Below are 6,319 nucleotides of genomic sequence, written 5' to 3'. Positions count from 1 at the left end.
AATGTGTCAGATTGGTTGGAATAAAACTCTTATACTTGAAAAACACAGATATATCTAAATTATTTGCACAGAAATTCCATTAAACGATGAGACTATTGGCAAGATATAAGACATAAAATAGGTTTAAATGAATCAAAAGTAAAAATACACAAGGAGAAACCAAGATGGCGGCATAGGTAAACACCTGAAATTGCTGCCTCGCACAACAACTTCAAAAATACAACTAAAAGACAAAACGGACATCATCCAGAAGCACAGGAAGGCTGGTTGAGTGGAAATTCTACAACTACAAGTAAAGAGAAAAGCACACTGAGACTCAGAGGAGGTGCCGAAAGAAAGTGCAGAGGTACAGAGGCTCCAGCATGCGCAGAAAGGGGCTAGCAACAGAGGATGCCAGTGTCTTTTTCAATCGGGAGGGAGGCACAAGCTCCCAAGGCCCTGACTCCAGTTCCGGGCAAGTCTCTGGGGACCCAGACTCAAAAGAGGAGAAACTGAACTGTCTGGCAGGGGGTGGAACTCGAGGGCGGCTTTCTCTCAGAGGTGCTTGCAGTGATTACCAGGACACTGAGACCCAGGGCCTCTTAGGGCAGGGCAGAGGATCAGCCATAGATATTTGCTCCACCCTGTTGATTCCCTGAGACCCTGCCCCACCCAATCTGTGCACAGAGGCTTTTGCATATGAATGGGCTGGCCCTTTGAAATCTAAAATTACCTAACAAACTGCAGCTGGGTCAGAAAGACCCAGAACATCCAAAAGAAGGCCCAAGGCTCCACAACAGCTTGCATTGCTTCACAGCTGGGCCTCATCTGGGCACCTCCAAACCCCAAACAAAGAAGAGGAACCTGCAGATCTCTCCATAGCTCCTTCTGGGTAGCCTCAGGCAGAGGTTAAATTAGCACCTCCTTAGTGATCCAAGAACCTGTGTACCCAGTGGTCAGATTGGGACCATCCAGATTACAACTCCTCAGATCCATAAGGGACACACTCAGGGGGCAGACTCAGTGAGCACCAAAGCCCCACTGAAGCAAGTCTTGCCCCAGAAGGGTGTCTTCAGCACAGAAGTTCTCCCACTGTAGACACAGCTGATTCTCACAGACAATTGGCCTGGAGGTCAATTCCTCCCAGTGATACCTACAACAATCAAGGCTTAACTACAACAAGACTGTGCACACAGCCCACAAAGGGGTACAACAAGAGTGTCTACCCCAGGTAACTGGGGAGGCTGAGCCACTGGGCCCTATAGGACATCTATCACAGAAAGCCACTCTATCAACACAGGGAAGCAGCCAAAATGCAGGACAAAAAAAAAACAGGTCACAAATGACAGAAATGGAGGAAAGCAAACTACTGGATATAGAGTTCAAAACCACAGTTATAAGGTTTTTCAAGAATGTTCTAGAAACCGCTGATAAATTTAGTGAGACCCTCGAGGATATGAAAAAGGACCAACTAAAAATTAAGCATACACTGACTGAAATAAAGAATATTACACAGAGTTCCAATAGCAGACTAGAGGATCTCAAGAATCAAGTCAAAAATTTGAAATACAAAGAAGCAAAAAACACCCAACCGGAAAAACAAAAAGAAAAAAGAATCCAAAAATATGAAGATAGTGTAAGGAGCCTCTGGGACAACTTCAAGCGTACCAACATCCAAATTATGGGGGTGCCAGAAGAAGAGAGAGAGCAAGATATTGAAAACCTATTTGAAGAAATAATGACAGAAAACTTCCCCTACCTGGTGAAAGAAATAGACTTACAAGTCCAGGAAGTTCAGAGAACCTCAAACAAAAGGAATCCAAAGAGGACCACACCAAGACACAACATAATTAAAATGCCAAGGGCAAAAGACAAAGAGAAAATCTTAAAAGCAGCAAGAGAAAAAAAGTCAGTTACCTACAAGGGAGTACCCATACAACTGTCAGCTGATTTCTCAACAGAAACTATGCAGGCCAGAAGGGAGTGGCAAGAAATATTCAAAGTGATGAATAGCAAGAACTTACAACCAAAATTACTTTATCCAGCAAAGCTATCATTCAGAATTGAAGGTCAGATAAAGAGCTTCACTGATAAGAAAAAGCTAAAGGAGTTCATCACCACCAAATTAGTATTATATGAAATGCTGAAAGGTATTAAATAAAAAGAGAAAGAAGAAAAAGGTAAAGATAAAAATTATTAATAACAAATACATATCTATCAACAAGTGAATCTAAAAATTAAGTGAATAAAAAAATCTGATGAACAGAGTAAACAGGTGAATATAATAGAATTAGGGGTGTGGGGGGTGTGGGAAGAGACTGGACAAAAATTGTACACCTATGGATGAGGAGATTGGGGGGGGGGGTAAGGGCAGAGGGTTGAGTGGGAACTGGGGGAGGGGAGCTATGGGGGGAAAAAGAGGAACAACTGTAATAATCTGAACAAAAAGATTTATTTAAAAAAATACACAAAATAATTACAATAGTAAACAAACAACAAAAGGATTTATGAAATACAGATACTCATGCACAACCTGCTGGCTAATAAGGTCACAATTTCTTCCTCTGCTTTCTGCTCTCCTTGCTCTAAAAGGCAATTCTGTTATTTCAAGTTTAAAACTTATAATTATTGTTGAGGTCCAACCCCAGCAGGTCCAGGGCTTCCCAAAGGTGTGTGGACGGAGTCGGCGAAGAAGGAATGACACGGAGACAGCGTTCCGTTGATCAGCATAGTGCATAGTTTGAAATAAAAGTGCAATATGAGTAAAAAGAGGCAGTGGTGCTCTTGATACACATGAATACAGTTTTTGGTTTTTGCCATTAATTGCTAAGAAATTTAAAGATAAAAATGCAAAATCATTAACATCAAGAGATACAAGGGCACCTTGGATTCCAAAGTATCTTTATAATGGACGAGTAAGGGTCGTCTCACATGTCACTTGCTTATTTTTTAAGCTATTACTCTTTCAACTCTAATCTTTGAATAAAATATTTTTTTCTTCAATATAAAATACTTTTTAGATAAAATTCAGCACAGTAACATTGTCTATTTTACAATAAATCTGAAAGGAAAACTTGGAAAAGAATATTCTTATACCAAATGGCATAGCTTGTTTTGTAAATTGAAATTTTTTCGGTTAATTGCTTAATCACCTAAATCAGTGAATAAGAATGCTCAGCATCCAATCCACAAATATAGAATACAATATTATTTATTCTACTTTTTACTTCAAAGTCACAGAGATGACATCCATATAATTATAAAGCCTACTCTACATTTTCAAGCTCTCAATCCAAACATATAGATTAGAACAGGTCACTTTATTGCTGGCAACATTCATGGAAGGGCCAGATTCCTCATAAAAAGACAAAATAAGTTTGATTGGGAGCCAGCCATTGCCCTACTCCACCATCAACAGAATTATGGAAGTCAAGAAGCAATCTTTTTTCCTTTTTAAAATAGCAAAGGAACAAAAGAAGATTGGCTGACTGTTGAGTGGGCCCACATTAGAGTGCATAGCTCATCAGGATCAAGGCCAGCACCTGTGAGCAGGTAACTTCCTAAGAGCACTCACTGGGCATTATGTCATCTGCACTACAGATTTCACCCCGGAAAGTGTTTGAAAATACTTTATGCTCAAAATATACAATATCCATGCCTTGTCCTTGAGGACCCAAGTATAAATCTAAAATGAGAATGGGCTTCCTCAGTCCACAGGCAGGACTTCTTCGCAGTAGAGTGTCTCCAGAGTTTCACAAAAATAAATAAAAGCACCAGCTAACGCCTTTTCATCTTCTTGACCTTTTGGCATTTCATTGCTTCTTTCTCCCGTCTCATTTCCTCTAAGTCCTCTTGCATACCTAGTCTTAAACTCTTTGCTTCTTCCTTCTGCTGTTCTTTCCAACTACTCTCCATGTAACGTAAGGCATAATCACTTTCATCTTTGTATTTTTTTCGGTCATAGCCAAAGATTTCTCGAATGTGCTTGGATATTTCTTCCTGAGATTCTCCTTCATCTTCGATAAAATCTTCCATTTCAGGGTCATAGTCCTCATCTTCCTCCTCTTCATAGTCTCGCTGTCTTTTGTAACCACTAGGGAAGGGAAGCCTTTGAGGACGTTGGGCAGATCTGTAGCCAGCCAAGGAAGGCTTCATTCCATTCATCTGTCCATTGCTGGGCCGGGTAATGATATTCTTAGAAAATATTGTTTCTGAGACAACAGTGCATTTGGGCTTATGGTGGGGACCTGAGCTACTAACTATTCGCCCAGGTCCCAAGCTGCTCACTGGTCTTCCAGGGCCTGAACTACTGACAGTCCATCCAGCTGGAACTGAGCCACTTACTGATCGCCCCGGGTCACTGACTGACCGCCCGGGGGGCACTGAGCCACTCATTGATCGTGGGTTATGTGGACTGTGCACAGGCTGCCCAGGGCCACCAGAGCTGACCACTGACTTCCCAGAACCACCTGAGCCACTGATGGGTCGTCCAGAGCCACCTGTCCTTCCAGGAGGATTTGAGTCACTGGCTGGCCTCTTGGTCCCACTGACTGATCGCTCAGGTCCTGAGCTGGAGCTGCCATCCTGGCGCTTGGGCACGGAGGCAGAACTAACTGTAGGCCGAACACTCACTGTGCTGGGCCGAACACTCACTGTGCTGGGCCGCCCAGGAGCTGGGCTGGAACTGCTGCCTGGCTGCTTGACACCTGGACTCTTCGCCTTATGTGGGGTGGCCACGGGTCCAGGTCTGGAATGGCTAGGATGGGGAGGAGATTTTTTGGCTTTGTGCTCAGTAACAGATTTCTGCGTCCCTTTAGCAGAAGTCTTTGGAACACTTGGTGAACAGGTGCTCGAGTGTGTCTTTCCAGCCCCATTGAAAACAGGCCTGTCATGGTCCTTCCGAAGTGAGGGTTGGGAGCAGTTGCTAGATCCTGCTTTGGTCCTCTCTCCTGGCATGGATTTTGATGAAAACAAACCTAAATGTTTCTCATTAGCTATGCTGGGTCTAGATTTCTTCTCATCAAGAGGAAGGGGAGTACCCTTGGAAGAAGGGTGCTTGTTCCCAGAAACTCTGCTAGGTTTTGTGCCCATACTTTCTTCCTGAGAGGGTGCCTTTTTGGTTGGAGGTAGTCTTGCATCTGCCTCACGTTTATTTTTCCTATGCCTTAGTTCAAGAAATTCTCGCTCCCTAAGTTCTTGAGCAGTCATAGGCTGCTTTTCTGTTTTCTTCACCACCTTGATTCCCACTGGTTCGTACTGCATTTTCTCAGCCAGCCTGAGTAAGTCAGTGAAGTTCATGAGTGGTGGGGCACTTTTAAGGGGGACCTTTGGTTTACTTTCAACTTTGGGAGGAGGTTCTTGCTCTTCTTCATACTCCTGCTCTGATGCTGCTTGATTGTATCCTAAGAATTCTTCCATCTCATACTCTTGGTCTGTTCCCTGACCATGGCTTTCCATTGCCTGTCTTTTCTTTGACTTTTCCTCAACAGGAACCCCATTGTAACCATGGAAATTGTCCTTTGTCCTCTTGGCCATAGCTCTTGCTTTCTTGTCATGTTTTAACTCAATTCGCTTTTTCACTAGTTCTTCTTTTCTCCTTTTTTCCTCTAAGGCTTTTCGTCTGAGCTCCTCCTCTTTTCTTCTGAGAAAAGCTTGTACAGCTGCTGGCTGGACACCCTTAACTTTTGGGTCTTTTTTGGCAGGACCCACTGCCAAACTATACCTTTTCGGTATGCTGTTGGTTCCTTGTCCTTTAGAAGCTATCGTGAGAATTTCCCTGAAATCCATGTTGACCGAATCGGATAGAATGGGCCAGGCTATCAGAGAGGAGGGAGAAGGCACCTTACTCCGGGTGACCGTTTGGGCACCAGTTGTTGGGGTCCAACCCCTGCAGGTCCAGGGGTTCCCAAAGGTGTGGACAGAGTCGGCAAAGAAGGAATGACAGGGAGACAGTGTTCAGTTGATCAGCAGCCTAGCCAGGTTCTCTAGCCAGGATCTCCAGCCAAGTTCTGTGTTTACTGTCTTGTTACATCTGTATTTATACCAGTTGATTTTAATCCTATTAATTCTATTCCAAAAGTTAAGACGTTTCTTATCTCCATTCCAAGGTTACTCTATTGTTCTATTAAGCTACAAGGAAGTAACTGAAGGAGATTATCCTAAGTAAAGATTATGTAGCTTAAGCCTGATTGTTCATAGTTAAAGTGATTAATTACCCACCTGGCACTTAGTTAAGGGGTTTTATTCCCTCCCTAACTCCAGGGAAAAATCCCCACCAGGGGAAACAACCTTTCTCAGAGAGGTGACCTTGGTTAAAACACATAGCACTAAAAAGGGGAGC

At 43.2% G+C, this 6,319-nt stretch overlaps 1 pseudogene; it reads right to left on the bottom strand.

Annotated features, from left to right (window-relative positions):
- Window positions 1-3,756: 3,756 nt before the first annotated feature.
- On the bottom strand, window positions 3,757-5,766 carry LOC139016787 (protein SPT2 homolog pseudogene; annotated as a pseudogene).
- Between the last annotated feature and the right edge of the window lie 553 nt (window positions 5,767-6,319).

The sequence above is a fragment of the Myotis yumanensis genome, unplaced genomic scaffold, assembly GCF_028538775.1.
Source record: "Myotis yumanensis isolate MYYU_CA2020_CCGP unplaced genomic scaffold, mMyoYum1.0.hap1 SCAF_9, whole genome shotgun sequence".
Taxonomy (NCBI): domain Eukaryota; kingdom Metazoa; phylum Chordata; class Mammalia; order Chiroptera; family Vespertilionidae; genus Myotis; species Myotis yumanensis.
This window is presented reverse-complemented; position numbering and strand designations above follow the sequence as displayed.